The sequence below is a fragment of the Camarhynchus parvulus genome, chromosome 1, assembly GCF_901933205.1.
Source record: "Camarhynchus parvulus chromosome 1, STF_HiC, whole genome shotgun sequence".
NCBI classification, from domain to species: Eukaryota; Metazoa; Chordata; class Aves; order Passeriformes; family Thraupidae; genus Camarhynchus; species Camarhynchus parvulus.
In genome coordinates, this window is record NC_044571.1 from 29,206,047 (window position 1) to 29,219,000 (window position 12,954).

General features: G+C 37.8%; 1 long non-coding RNA gene across 1 annotated transcript in view; it reads right to left on the reverse strand.

Moving 5' to 3' along the window:
• Positions 1 to 11,301: 11,301 nt before the first annotated feature.
• Positions 11,302 to 12,954, reverse strand: part of LOC115909277 — a 34,836-nt gene continuing 33,183 nt past the window's right edge. Inside the window, exon 4 of the long non-coding RNA XR_004061140.1 lies at positions 11,302 to 11,793. This is a non-coding gene — a long non-coding RNA (uncharacterized LOC115909277). The remainder of the gene's footprint in view (positions 11,794 to 12,954) is intronic.

Consider the following 12,954-nt stretch of genomic DNA (forward strand, 5'->3'; position numbering starts at 1 on the left):
CAGTTCAATATGCTATCTGATTTTATAGTATCACATGAAGAAGAAGGAGTTTGATAAATCACCTTTTCAGGTATCTGAAGTAAGAAAAAGTACTTCTCTATTTCACAGAAGAGAGAAATTTCAGCTTCTAGAGTTTCTAAGTAGTGTGTGTGGGAGTGAAAGGGTGGGTAAGTAGCTATTACAGTCTCAATTTTACATTTTGCATCCTCACTGATGAAGATAGATTGTCTTCCAAAGTGAAAAAAATCATCATTTACAAACATTTAAGCATATAACATCCTTTTTTAAGATACCATGCTGTTTCAGGACAATTTTGTTTTCATGGCTTTTTCTTGCACTGAGAAATTAGTGCCCAATCATTTGCTTTAACAAAGAATGCTATTAGCTTCAATGGTAAAACAGACTTATTGTAATTACTTCGGCAAACTGCTTGACTGGTACTATTGGGACCCAAAATACGGGGGGTTTTTCAGGATTAAAGGCACAACAAAGCAAACAGAAGGGAGGGTCCAAAGATTTTTAAGAGCAAAACAATAATTCTGGAATGCAAGTCAATGCAAATTCAAGAAAAGTCCAATTCCTACATCACTTACATAATTTGTCAATATCCTAGTGATTTCTTAATTTTAGGTGGTGACAGTGGTTAAAGATTGGAATAAGCAGGTTACAATTAGTATAACTTCATGAGTCTTAACAGTGCTGAAATTCAGTATGCCATTTGGAAGTTGCTGTCAATTCTTCTATAAAAGGTGAAAAAAGAGGTGCCAGATTTCTTCTTTGAATCTTAGATCCTTGCCTGAAGAAACTCTTTATTTTGTCAGTCACAGCCAAAATTTTTGTGATTTGTGTTTCTGAAACTTCAACTGCAAAATCTGTTGATTCTAAAATCTCATGTTATTTAGGTTGCTCAATAGTAAATGATAAGAATTTATGAATGAACAAAGGTCAGGATTATCAGGATCAGTGCATGACAATCAGAAGCTTAAGCTTGTTTTCCTTTGTCAAACAGTAATGGTAACATATTTTTCAGATGTCATCAATAAGCAGGGAAGTTGCATTCTTTCCTTTATATGCTTCAGAGCTCCATACATGGTCATTTCAGTAGTTATATGAATGTCAGCAAAAGCAAAATGTTCCTTAGCCATGCTCTTTTTGTTTCTGGCTATTTCCAGAGAAAGGAGCTGAAAACTAAGATTTGCTGGTCAAGTACAAGCTAATAGCCTCCATAGCAAAACCTAGAACTGGCAACACAATCTAAGTCCTACGTAGATGTGTTTTTTCACATAGGAGGCCTACAAATGTAGATGACATACAAGGACTACAAATGAACTTGTTCTGTATGATGCATTTTCACCTCCTTCTTCAAATTTTAGTTAAAATTTCATTGATTTGTTCTAATATGTAGTCTATGATTTCTTGCCAGAACCTTGGTAAGACTGACTGACCCAGTGGTATCCCTGAAACATCACTACGAGAATCAACAGCCCCCAATGACCTTAATTTCAGACAACTGGCTGAAGGTGACCTAAATGGGGGCTTTGCCACCAACAGCTAAAACCTGATCTGCTTGGCTGTATTGAATCTGATTGAGGCAGCTGAATGGCAGCAGAAAGGCTGGGGGAGGGAGGGTGACCTTATTGTATCTTCTCTCTGTCTCTAGGATTTAACCCATAAGTGAGATTATGAACTGAAGTTAGGAACTCTGTCATTACCCTCGTGTACTTCTTGAGGAAGTATTTCAATACACAACTTGTTATTTATCTGTTTTCCCACTTAAGGTTATTCACATACTGAAGGATTCCCAAGTGTTTTGCAAGTAAGGAAAAAAATCACCTGTCAAGAAAATCCAGATGTTTATTTTTTAAAGTTTCTAAGGCATGGAGTGCTTACAGCTATCAATCAGGGAATAAGCCAAACAGGTGACATATTTTAAAGGATTCTTTGGCACTGCACAGACTTTAAGTGCTACACTCTTGGCAGAGGGGTTATGTTGCATTCATAACTTGATGATCTGGGTGGATCCCTGCTGCAACTGATTGCCAAATAGTATAAGTTACTGTGAGATCTTAAATGCAGCCTTGTGGCTTTTTCTTCCCAGCAAAGGGAGACAGTGGCAGTGAGATAGGCAGCCTCTAGGAGCAAACTCCACAGAGGTGCTTGCAAGCATAGCCACCCCTCCTGCTGCCACTGACCCCTGATGATTATCATAAAAATATTGAAAGGCGTTTTTACTTCTCATACTGACTGGCACAATCACTGAGAGTTATTCTCAGTAATATTTTCCATCTGTTTGTGGTTATAATCTTTGTTACTACAGTTATATAACACAGTTGTTCATTTTGTGGCACCATCCTCTGAAGTACTCTTTGGGGGTCAGCAGTGTTAATTGCCATAGCACACTGGTTTTCCACATCTAAATAGTTCTTGATATAATTTAAGGAATTTTTGCTCATCACTGGTAGCCACCACTACACTGAATATTCATATAGTGAAGACTGTGAGAGAAAATTCTTATAATTCCCTAAGATACCTTGTAAAAGATACATGAAACTGTATAGATAACCTTATATCACAGCAATGTCTTTGAAAGAGACAATTTTGAGACAGGAATGGTAAAAGGCAATTTCCCATGAATGTACAGTTTTGTTAAAAATTTTGTCTACAAAGAGACACCATTCTAAGAGACAACAGAAAACAGATTGCTAAAGAAAATTAGAAATACTAAATTTTGCTACCTTTGCTGAAGATTTCTAAATGCCTGTTTGATACCTTTTGATATTGTTGATACTGTTTGATAGGAAAGCTTTCTAAAAAGGAAAAAACCACATGGACTCAAATACAAGTAATGGGAAAAGGCTGCCATATCTCCCAGATTCCAATCTCTAACCTGTTAGATTATGACAGATTTCACAGACTTCCCAGCTATATAATGAAGTTAAAAGAGTGCTCATATGATCTCAGGCCTAGGGATTTTTAGAACATCTGGAATTTGGTCTTCTAAAGTCTCCTGATTTCTTTTTCTTAGTTTGCATTTGGAGTCATGGTACATTTTTCATTTTAGTGTCTACAGTTTAGTCTGATGAATTCCACCCAAAAATTTTCCAATTAGTCCAGTAAGTAATGCTGGGTTTAGTTGTGAAATTGCTGTTGCCTCCTGATTTTTAAGATGTCCACCTCCTTCTATATCAGTTTGATAACAAGATTATGGTCTAAATTGTGCAAGGTCAATACTTAAACTACAATAACACCAGCTACCTCAGACTTATTTTCACCAAGACTGATAAGGTGCTTTACAGAAAGACATGGAAGAATATTGTCTGACTTTATTTTATTTTTTAAAGTATCTATCAGGTCTTTAATATGCTACTCAACTTAGTAAAACTGATTTTTTGTTTTCGAAGAGCAGCCTAAGAAAGTTGATCAAACCTGTCTGAAGGCTGCAACACAGCCTGGTCATTTGTACAGCATAAAATTTTACTAATTATTTAATTTTTTTAACTGTACCATAAAAGACAATTTCAATTATTTTAAAATAGAAAACAGATGTTAGTGAATTTGCATGGGCTAATTAACTTTCTACAAATACCTCACTGTGAGTTCAGAAAGCTTCAATTGCAAAAATTAGACATATCAAAAGAACACAGTCTAATATGCCCAAAACAAAGTAGAATTGTCTGAAATGTGAGCAACATATTAATGGTTATTCAGAAATTGAATTCCATTGGGTTTTTTAATGTGAGCTGCATTAAAAAGGAAAAACAACAGAACAAAAAAGAATAAAGAGCATTTATTGTCCTTTTATAACTACAACACCACAAAAATCAGCCCAGAAGTCCCAAGGGTTAAATGTTCATCTGCAAATAAGGTAGGGACTCCTGTGTTTGTCCCTGAGCAAACACACAGTGTCACATTATTTAGCAGCCCTTCTAGTCAGTGCAGTTGCCTAAAGGGTTAAAATGAAAGTTCAGGCCTTTTCCTGCAGCTAGCAGAATCTCTCTAGCAGGGTGATATCTCCACAAATAGATCTTCTCCCCTCTGCTCTTAAACCCACTTGTTGGACCAACAATGTCTAGGAAGACAATGACTTCTCAGGACTTCAGGCATGGAGTATTGTGTTTACACAATTAATTACCAGCAGGTACATTGTCTTAATTTTTACACATAATTTGCTTTGTTTCTCATTCCTTCTTCCTCTTTCAGTCACCACTGTTCACTGCTTCTCCAAAAGACCTACTGTACTATTTAGAGACCTAATGTAGAACAAACTCTGGATGTCCTTCAGGAAGCCAGCTAGTTGGCCTTTCCATTGGCTGTGTAAAGGATGTGGGCATTCACTGTAGGATGGGTCCTGCACTGACCACTTTAGGTTTCAACACATTTTTGTCCCATGCAATTATTGCCTCATGTGGATATACTGGATCTGAATAAGAAGATTAAGCAAAAAAACAGTTTAGTTGTGAGAAAAAATGGAAGGAAGTGGCGGAAGTGGCGGAAGTGGCGGAAGTGGCAGAAGGAAGTGGCGGAAGGAAGGAAGTGGCAGAAGGAAGGAAGTGGCGGAAGGAAGTGGCGGAAGGAAGTGGCGGAAGGAAGGAAGGAAGTGGCGGAAGGAAGGAAGTGGCGGAAGGAAGGAAGGAAGTGGCGGAAGGAAGTGGCGGAAGGAAGTGGCGGAAGGAAGGAAGGAAGTGGCGGAAGGAAGGAAGGAAGTGGCGGAAGGAAGGAAGTGGCGGAAGGAAGGAAGGAAGGAAGTGGCGGAAGGAAGGAAGGAAGGAAGGAAGGAAGGAAGGAAGGAAGGAAGGAAGGAAGGAAGGAAGGAAGGAAGGAAGGAAGGAAGGAAGGAAGGAAGGAAGGAAGGAAGGAAGGAAGGAAGGAAGGAAGGAAGGAAGTGGCGGAAGGAAGTGGCGGAAGGAAGTGGCGGAAGGAAGTGGCGGAAGGAAGTGGCGGAAGGAAGTGGCGGAAGGAAGGAAGGAAGGAAGGAAGGAAGGAAGGAAGGAAGGAAGGAAGGAAGGAAGGAAGGAAGGAAGGAAGGAAGGAAGGAAGGAAGGAAGGAAGGAAGGAAGGAAGGAAGGAAGGAAGGAAGGAAGGAAGGAAGTGGCGGAAGGAAGGAAGGAAGGAAGGAAGGAAGGAAGTGGCGGAAGGAAGGAAGGAAGGAAGGAAGGAAGGAAGGAAGGAAGGAAGGAAGGAAGGAAGGAAGGAAGGAAGGAAGGAAGGAAGGAAGGAAGGAAGGAAGGAAGGAAGGAAGGAAGGAAGGAAGGAAGGAAGGAAGGAAGGAAGGAAGGAAGGAAGGAAGGAAGGAAGGAAGGAAGTGGCGGAAGGAAGGAAGGAAGGAAGGAAGTGGCGGAAGGAAGGAAGGAAGGAAGGAAGTGAAGAAGGAAGTGGCGGAAGGAAGGAAGGAAGAAGGAAGTGGCGGAAGGAAGGAAGGAAGGAAGGAAGGAAGGAAGGAAGTGGCGGAAGGAAGGAAGGAAGGAAGGAAGAAGGAAGGAAGGAAGGAAGGAAGGAAGGAAGGAAGGAAGGAAGGAAGGAAGGAAGGAAGGAAGGAAGGAAGGAAGGAAGGAAGGAAGGAAGGAAGGAAGGAAGGAAGGAAGGAAGGAAGGAAGGAAGGAAGGAAGGAAGGAAGGAAGGAAGGAAGGAAGGAAGGAAGGAAGGAAGGAAGGAAGGAAGGAAGTGGCGGAAGGAAGTGGCGGAAGGAAGGAAGGAAGGAAGGAAGGAAGGAAGGAAGGAAGGAAGGAAGGAAGGAAGGAAGGAAGGAAGGAAGGAAGGAAGGAAGGAAGGAAGGAAGGAAGGAAGGAAGGAAGGAAGGAAGGAAGGAAGGAAGGAAGGAAGGACGGAAGGAAGGAAGGAAATAGGGATGTACAACAGCAGAAAACAAAATTGTAAGATTTCTTGATCATCAGAAAACACAAAAACTGGTATTAATATTCAAATATTAATCTTCAATTAAAAAAAAGGTGGCTTCAAGGAGAAAGACTGCAGATTGCTGTCCATGTTTGTTGAAGATGCAAGAGAGGATAATGATAAAAACTGCAATATGGAGCTTATTATTGAGTTTAGACATTAGAAAAGACAAAAGAAGAAACAAGCTCTCTCACTATGAGGATGGTGAAGTAAATGAATAGATTGCCTAGGGAATTTTTGGAATCCCCAGACTGGAGGTTTTTAAAAACAGGATAGACAAACATCTGCCAGGGAAGATTTAGATACAGCTGGTTCTGCCTCAGGGTAGAAAAAGGGATTGAACATTCTTTCTATCTCCCTTCCAGCCCTACTTGCTATGAATCTATGATAAACAACAATAATACTTCAACAGTAGACACTGAGAGGTCACTAGGTAGGGGTAGAAAAGAAAGAGTAATAGCAAGGAAAATCAGTGAGGATTTTCTAGTCCTGTGTATCTCTTGCTTTCCCAACTGTGCCTTTTTCAGGAATGTTTCCAGAGAATGAAAAGGTATTATGAAAGAACATTTTATTAATATTTTGAGATGACAGAGCATAAGACCAAAGTGGAAACCTGCTATGGAAGATAAGACAAAAGACAAACTTAATCGGAATCCAAGCAGAGATAAGGTACCTGTCATAGACAAAGATATTTGTTCCCACAGTGGTTTTAATTGTGTATCAGGCCAAAAAAGCAAAGATTTTATATATTAATCTTTAAATGTTGCAAAAAGGCAATTCTTCTTTGGGTCACTTCCCAGAGACAATTAAGACAGATCAGATAGATGGTTATGACAACATTAATGCAAACATACAAAAATGGCATTTTTTCCCCCTAGGATTAATGTGCAAAAGTATGTAATAGTTTGCATTAAAATATGCAAGCTGAGAAGCTGATATATGTGACTATATTTGTGAAACTGATTGTATTTAAATACCTTTATTGCTAGGCATATGCACAAAACAACAATGTTAAGACAACCACATTATTTTTCCTTTTCATGAATTTTGCATGTTTTGCCATAGAGAACTAATGCTGTGTTCAAAATTACAATGGTATAAAACATTTTCCGTTACTTAAAAAATATTTTTGAATGCCTTTAGCCTGTATTTTTTGCTACATTTTAGCCTGTTAGAGATTCTCATGTTTGTTTGTTTGTTTGTTTGTTTGTTTGTGGGTTTTGGGGCTTTTTTGAGGGGGAGAGCAAATCACAAAAATCACAGCATCCATGTATACACTCAATCAGCTGTCACATCATAAGCATGCTTTGCATTTTCTCTTTCTGAAGTCAAGCAGCAATTATTTTCTGAATCTCATTCAGATGACCGGTCAACAATTTTACTTCAAACGGCACCAAATACAATATTTTAAATTCAAATACTGATTTTTAAAAGGTTGTACGAATTTTACCATTTTCTTTGACAGAAGTAAGTTTATTTTCAAAAACACACCTGGAAATCCTTCTTAAATACATATGGAAGCAGTAAGTAAAGGTCTTGCTTGATCAGCTCTATATTGCATGCTTCCTTTCTGTTCCTGTTTCACAGATAACTAATGATTTGAGGGTAAAAATGAAGAACTTGCATATGTATTAATCCTTTAAGGCTGTTCAGTCATCACTATGCATACATGCAGGTAGTATAATGCATAAATGTAAACAAGGGATGTGTTTTTCTTCTCACTTATGCCATCATTTTTCTGTGCTGTTTTTTCCTTTGTATGCAGTCAAGGGGTTAATCACTGGACTTTTTAAAAGGGATTATTTCTGATATATATTAAAATGGAATTAATTTAAGTACTCAGATAAGACCATTTTCCGCTATCTGCTGCCATTTTCATTTTTTACCCCAGAATGTCATTATCTGCAAAAAATATTTTACTTTTTCAATAAAAAGATCTGAAGAATCAACATTATCACTGGATCAGCCTTTATAGCACAAAATACACTCTGATTGCCTTGACTGTTTTGTTTGATGAGAGGGTGTATGCTTTGTGGGCAAAGCAAGAGGAGAGAAGAATCATCGTAGTATCCCAGTAAGAAACAGGATTTAAACGGCATAAATAGCACAGATTCTGTGATACAATGGAAACATCTCCTCAGCCATTCCCAGCTAAGCTTCACATCCTGCATTTCTACTCCAGTGATCCTGCAGCCTGTAATATACGCAATAAAGTTTGTCGGGGCGGCATGCCTGTGCTGACCGCCTTTGAAGGCTCCAAACCGGCACTGAGCTGCTCCTGTTCCTGCCCAGATTTCTGCTGGAAATTTCTGCTGTGTGATTGTTTCCCAAATGCAGCACTGCTCAGTGCAGTCACGTGTATCCCCAAGGGGGGAATGAAAATGGGGCAAAGTAGGGGTCAGCAGCAAGTGGCCATGCACAGCTGGGGGTTGGATGGAGTGGAGTGGAACAAGGACAACAAAAATGATGGCATTTTGTTTTCTCATGTTTTGACAGCAACTTATTGGAGACACTCTCCACCCTCTCAGAGACACTGCAGAGTAAACTGTCTTTTAGCTAAGAAGAGAGCCATAAAAGTCTAACTGCAGATGAGTTACAGACCTGAGCATAACATGTGTTTGGTGAAAGAAAGTGTAAACATCACTGAATATACCAGTTAATACTTCAGATGTGTAATTTTCTCCACTATGGGTTTCTCCTTAATCTTGCTCAGTTATTGGCACTCAAACAGATCTAGCCAAGCCCAAGAGAAAGCAGAGGATAAATACTTTGCTGCCCATGTCACAAGGAGACTACTTTCAATATTTCTATATTTGAACAAAGTCTAGATTTTAAAATATGTACCATAATTTCCCACAGATTATCTTAACTGTTTGCTATATTTAACATTACCTAAGTTAAAATGGGTTAAGAAATATTCCACAAAGACACTGAAAAGCCAGAGCTAGCATAAATTCTGGAATATGTACAAAGAAAAACAGGCAAACATCTACAATTTTTAATGTCTCAAACCAGTTTTAGTGACTGCAGCTCTGATTTATTTCCCCATCCTACTCTTTCAAGATCTGCACCTTTTCTTTCTTCTTTGGGATGAACAAAGATAATGGAATAGATTGTAAGTGAGGCAAATTACATGGCTGTTTATGGTTGTGTTACACATATTATATATATCATTTGCAAACTATTCCCCAAAGAAATGGTATCAAACTTTTGGGGACAGGAAAGGATCTGATGACAGTCTTTCGTTTATTTTCTTTCAGATGCTCCATGATAACTGAATGCATTATTTTCTTAGATTAATTTCTATTACTGCAGCTACTGATTTCCCACCATTGTCTATTTGGGGTTATTTTTGGTTTGTTTTTTTTTTTTTTTGCTTTAATGTCCATTAACTATATTATTTGATTGAATGATGCCATCACAATTAGAGGAATACAAGTCCAAATATATTTGAACAGAATCATATATTTACTCCATAAGCACTCTACTTTAGATAAAATGTAAAGGCTTCTGTATTTTTTGAGTTTGGGATTGGTTTTGGGGAGGTTTTGGTGCCTTTTGTTAATTTGTTTAACACATACACGCATTTGAAAATATAGCAGTATTCCAAAATCCCTAAGTTATGTACACAATTAATCTGAAAATTTCAGCACCATGGTAATTTTACTTGGATTTTTTTAAGTGACTTAGCATGAATGCCTTTATTTTTTAAGAAGCAAAATTTTAAGATAAAGTTCTGTTCTTCATCTTTTCATCTTGGTACACTCTGCATAGAGTTGGTTTAAGCAGTAATTATTGGACAGTTTGGACTAAAAGATAACTTCAGCTAAACACTAGGTAAGTGTTCAGGAAAGAAAAGGACAACTCCTCTGAAATGAACAGAATTATTAGCAGCATTTGCCAATGACAGAACTATTATCAGCACTTTGAAATACCTGTTAGTTAAACAAAAATTTATCAACTTTGACAGAACTTCCTGCCTGGAAGGGTAGTTTAAAATTACTGTTAAAATAAAAAATAATATCTATTTTTTTATTCCTTTTAAATGAAGTTTGAAAACCTGTAAATAAAAGAAAAATCTCCCCCTGAAGAAAAAAAAGAAAATATAGCCTTAATTTTCATTTCAATTCCATCAGCATGCAGCAGAAACAACTCCTTTAAATCAATAGGGTGTCATAAGTAATTTGAAGACAAAATCAAGCTGTTAAAAGCAGTTGCAATTTAAATATTTGGTTGCACTCTATGTCACAATCTAGAAAAATTAGTACAATGGTTTTTTTTTAATTTAAAAAGCAAGTAAGCAAACAAAACAGAAAAAGATTCAGTTCTTAGCTATTTCATGGAAGGAATAAAAAGGCTAACTCCAACCCAGGGAAAACTTTCAGTCAATCAAGTTGCACTGCAGATTCAGTCAGTAAGGAGTGTTAGGAAACTAAAACATTGCGATGTAAGCCCATTGTATTTACAGGTAATATTTGCTTATTCAGGTAATTAATCATCACGACTAATTATACTAGAAGGTGGAGAGATTATTTCAGTAAACCAAGATTACTTGCCTATGGGTAGAGATCTAGGAGCTGGATATGTACACTTTCACTAATAAAAGATAAGGATCACTGGTGAGGCAGGTTGTAGAGCTTGGGAAAAGTAGTAAGTTACTAAGTGAAACTGCTTTTGGCAACTATTGACCTTTGAGTTCTTAAACTGGAGCATATATAAACAACACAATGTTCTCTAGCAAGTTTTGCCTGATAACCTGCTGGCAAAGGGACAGAATATCCTCTAGCCATTTTGCATGCACAATTTAGCAATTATGTGGTCACAGGAAGGATGATTCTTTTAAGGTGTTGGTAGATGAATGGTAGATATTCACAGGCTTTACACATTTACAAAGGAATTTCAAAATCCAACACAGTGTAATCAATATCAACTCCAAATCTTCTATACTGAGATAAATGATATCGATCAGTCTACTGGGAACACACACACAAAAACAGAAAGAGAGGAAGGATTCAGAAAAGCAGGTCATACAGATCAAAAGCATAGCACTGACAATACTGGCTTAGGGACAAAATGTTAAAGGCTGTTTCACTCAGCATGGAAAATCTGAAAAATTATTTTGATGTATTTAAAAGCAGTGCATTCTAAGAAAGAAACTCTAAATTTATTTCAAGTTACTATTATAGTTGAATAAAAATTTTCCAAAGCATATCAAAAGTTAGTTTTAGATAATTATTATAATCAGGAACCATGCTTAGAATGAGAATACAAATGATTTATAATTCTACCCTTACTTGCAAATTAAATATTAATTTCAAACTTGAGTAAAAATTTTTCAAAATAAACGTTTTGTAATACATTTTGCAAAGTACTACAAACATTGCAATGCAATCCAAATTAAGGTGTGGATGTACAGAGTTTGCCTTTTGAATTTCTTTTATTTGTCAGATTTTCCAAGTTTTCTGGGAGCACTCAGGAGCACAGGGTAAGAGAAGCACATCCAAAATCCTTAGTGGCTAAGGTTTTATTTCTAATTGGTGTTTCCACACTCTTGATGCATTCATCAATCAGATGTAAATTACAGTATGCCTGATTGGGTCTCCTTCACCCTAACCACTCCCTGCTGACTGGCAGTGCTTGCCAACTGCTGCAGCAGGCAAGATGAGCAGCAGGAGCAGCAGTAACAGCACCTCTACTGTTCTGGAAGGTCTTGGCCACCAGCAGTATCATAGCTAACAACTGCTCACTTAACACCTATTGAATGTCTTGAGCACAATTGTCCCTTTGAAGAATGCAGCTGTCGCCTTTGATCAAGCATGAGACATCACTGGCAGCAAGTAATATAAAAGAGTAGGTCCATAAATTCAAACACTGTGGCAATTTCAGAGGAGTTCCTTTATTCTGGAAACAAGCACAGAAAAATGTCTAATTGGTGTGGAGGGAAGTGGCACAGAAGATAGAAGCTGCAGAAAAGCTTTTTTTCATAATATTTAAACCTAGTGAGTGATCAGAGAAAATACTATATAGTCAATAATCCCAACAAACAGGGGGATGGGTTGTGCACCACTGGAAAAATTTAATAAATACACAGGTTGAAATACTTGCAATCACTTTCCAATGTAGCACCCAGATATTATTGTATAGTCTTCAGTCTGCTAAAGCACAGTTCTTATGCTACATTACCATTGATTTTCTGTATTTTAGAGCAGAATGCTATATAAAATTACCTTCAAAGTGGCATACCCCCGCTAGCTGGCTACACTCCTAGCTGGCTATACCCCCTTTGAGATGATTACCAAGTCCAAAAGGAGCCTGGAGATGTTTATGTGAGGGGCGGTGGGGAGAAGGACAAGGAGGAGCAGTGGGAGGAGAAGGGCAGATATGGCGTTTTTTGGCCCAGTGGACAAGGAAAAGCAATCATGGAAATTCATAGATCAAACTTTTTTGGTTGTTTTTTTTTAATTGAGGTGTGCCAGTTTAATGGCGGTATAGATGGTAGCATGGAACTTCATTGACCCTAGCAGTATTTTCAGGGAATGGGAATAATGAGTCCTGTGGGTGTTGGTGACAAAAAGGTATGGGCAGAAATAGGCTCCCTTCATCTTAACTGATAGATGTCATTTTCTTCTTTGTTTTTCTTGAACCAACACCTTAAATGCAACCTTCTCTTTCTGGTTGACTAACACTGATGTTCCCTCATTGCTGCCTGTGAATACTGCAGGTGAGTTTGCTGTATCTGTGGCCAGCACTGAACAAAGGCAATGGGACATCCAGAATGGAAAGGCAGTAGCTTTTAAAAGGTTCAGGTTTGAACATCAGGAGTGGCATCTGTAACACAAACACCTTCAGCTTACATGAGAGGCAAATATACCATTTAGAGCACAAATATTAGTCCTTGTTGTGAATATCCAAGCTGCATGGGGGTTACAAACATTGTCAAATATTATGTAAAAGTGTACAGTAGAAATAATCTCATTTAATGATCCACTGACTTTTGAATATATTTAATGTCAATACGTGACCCAACAATATTTCTAACATCATTTGTATATCACAACTAAA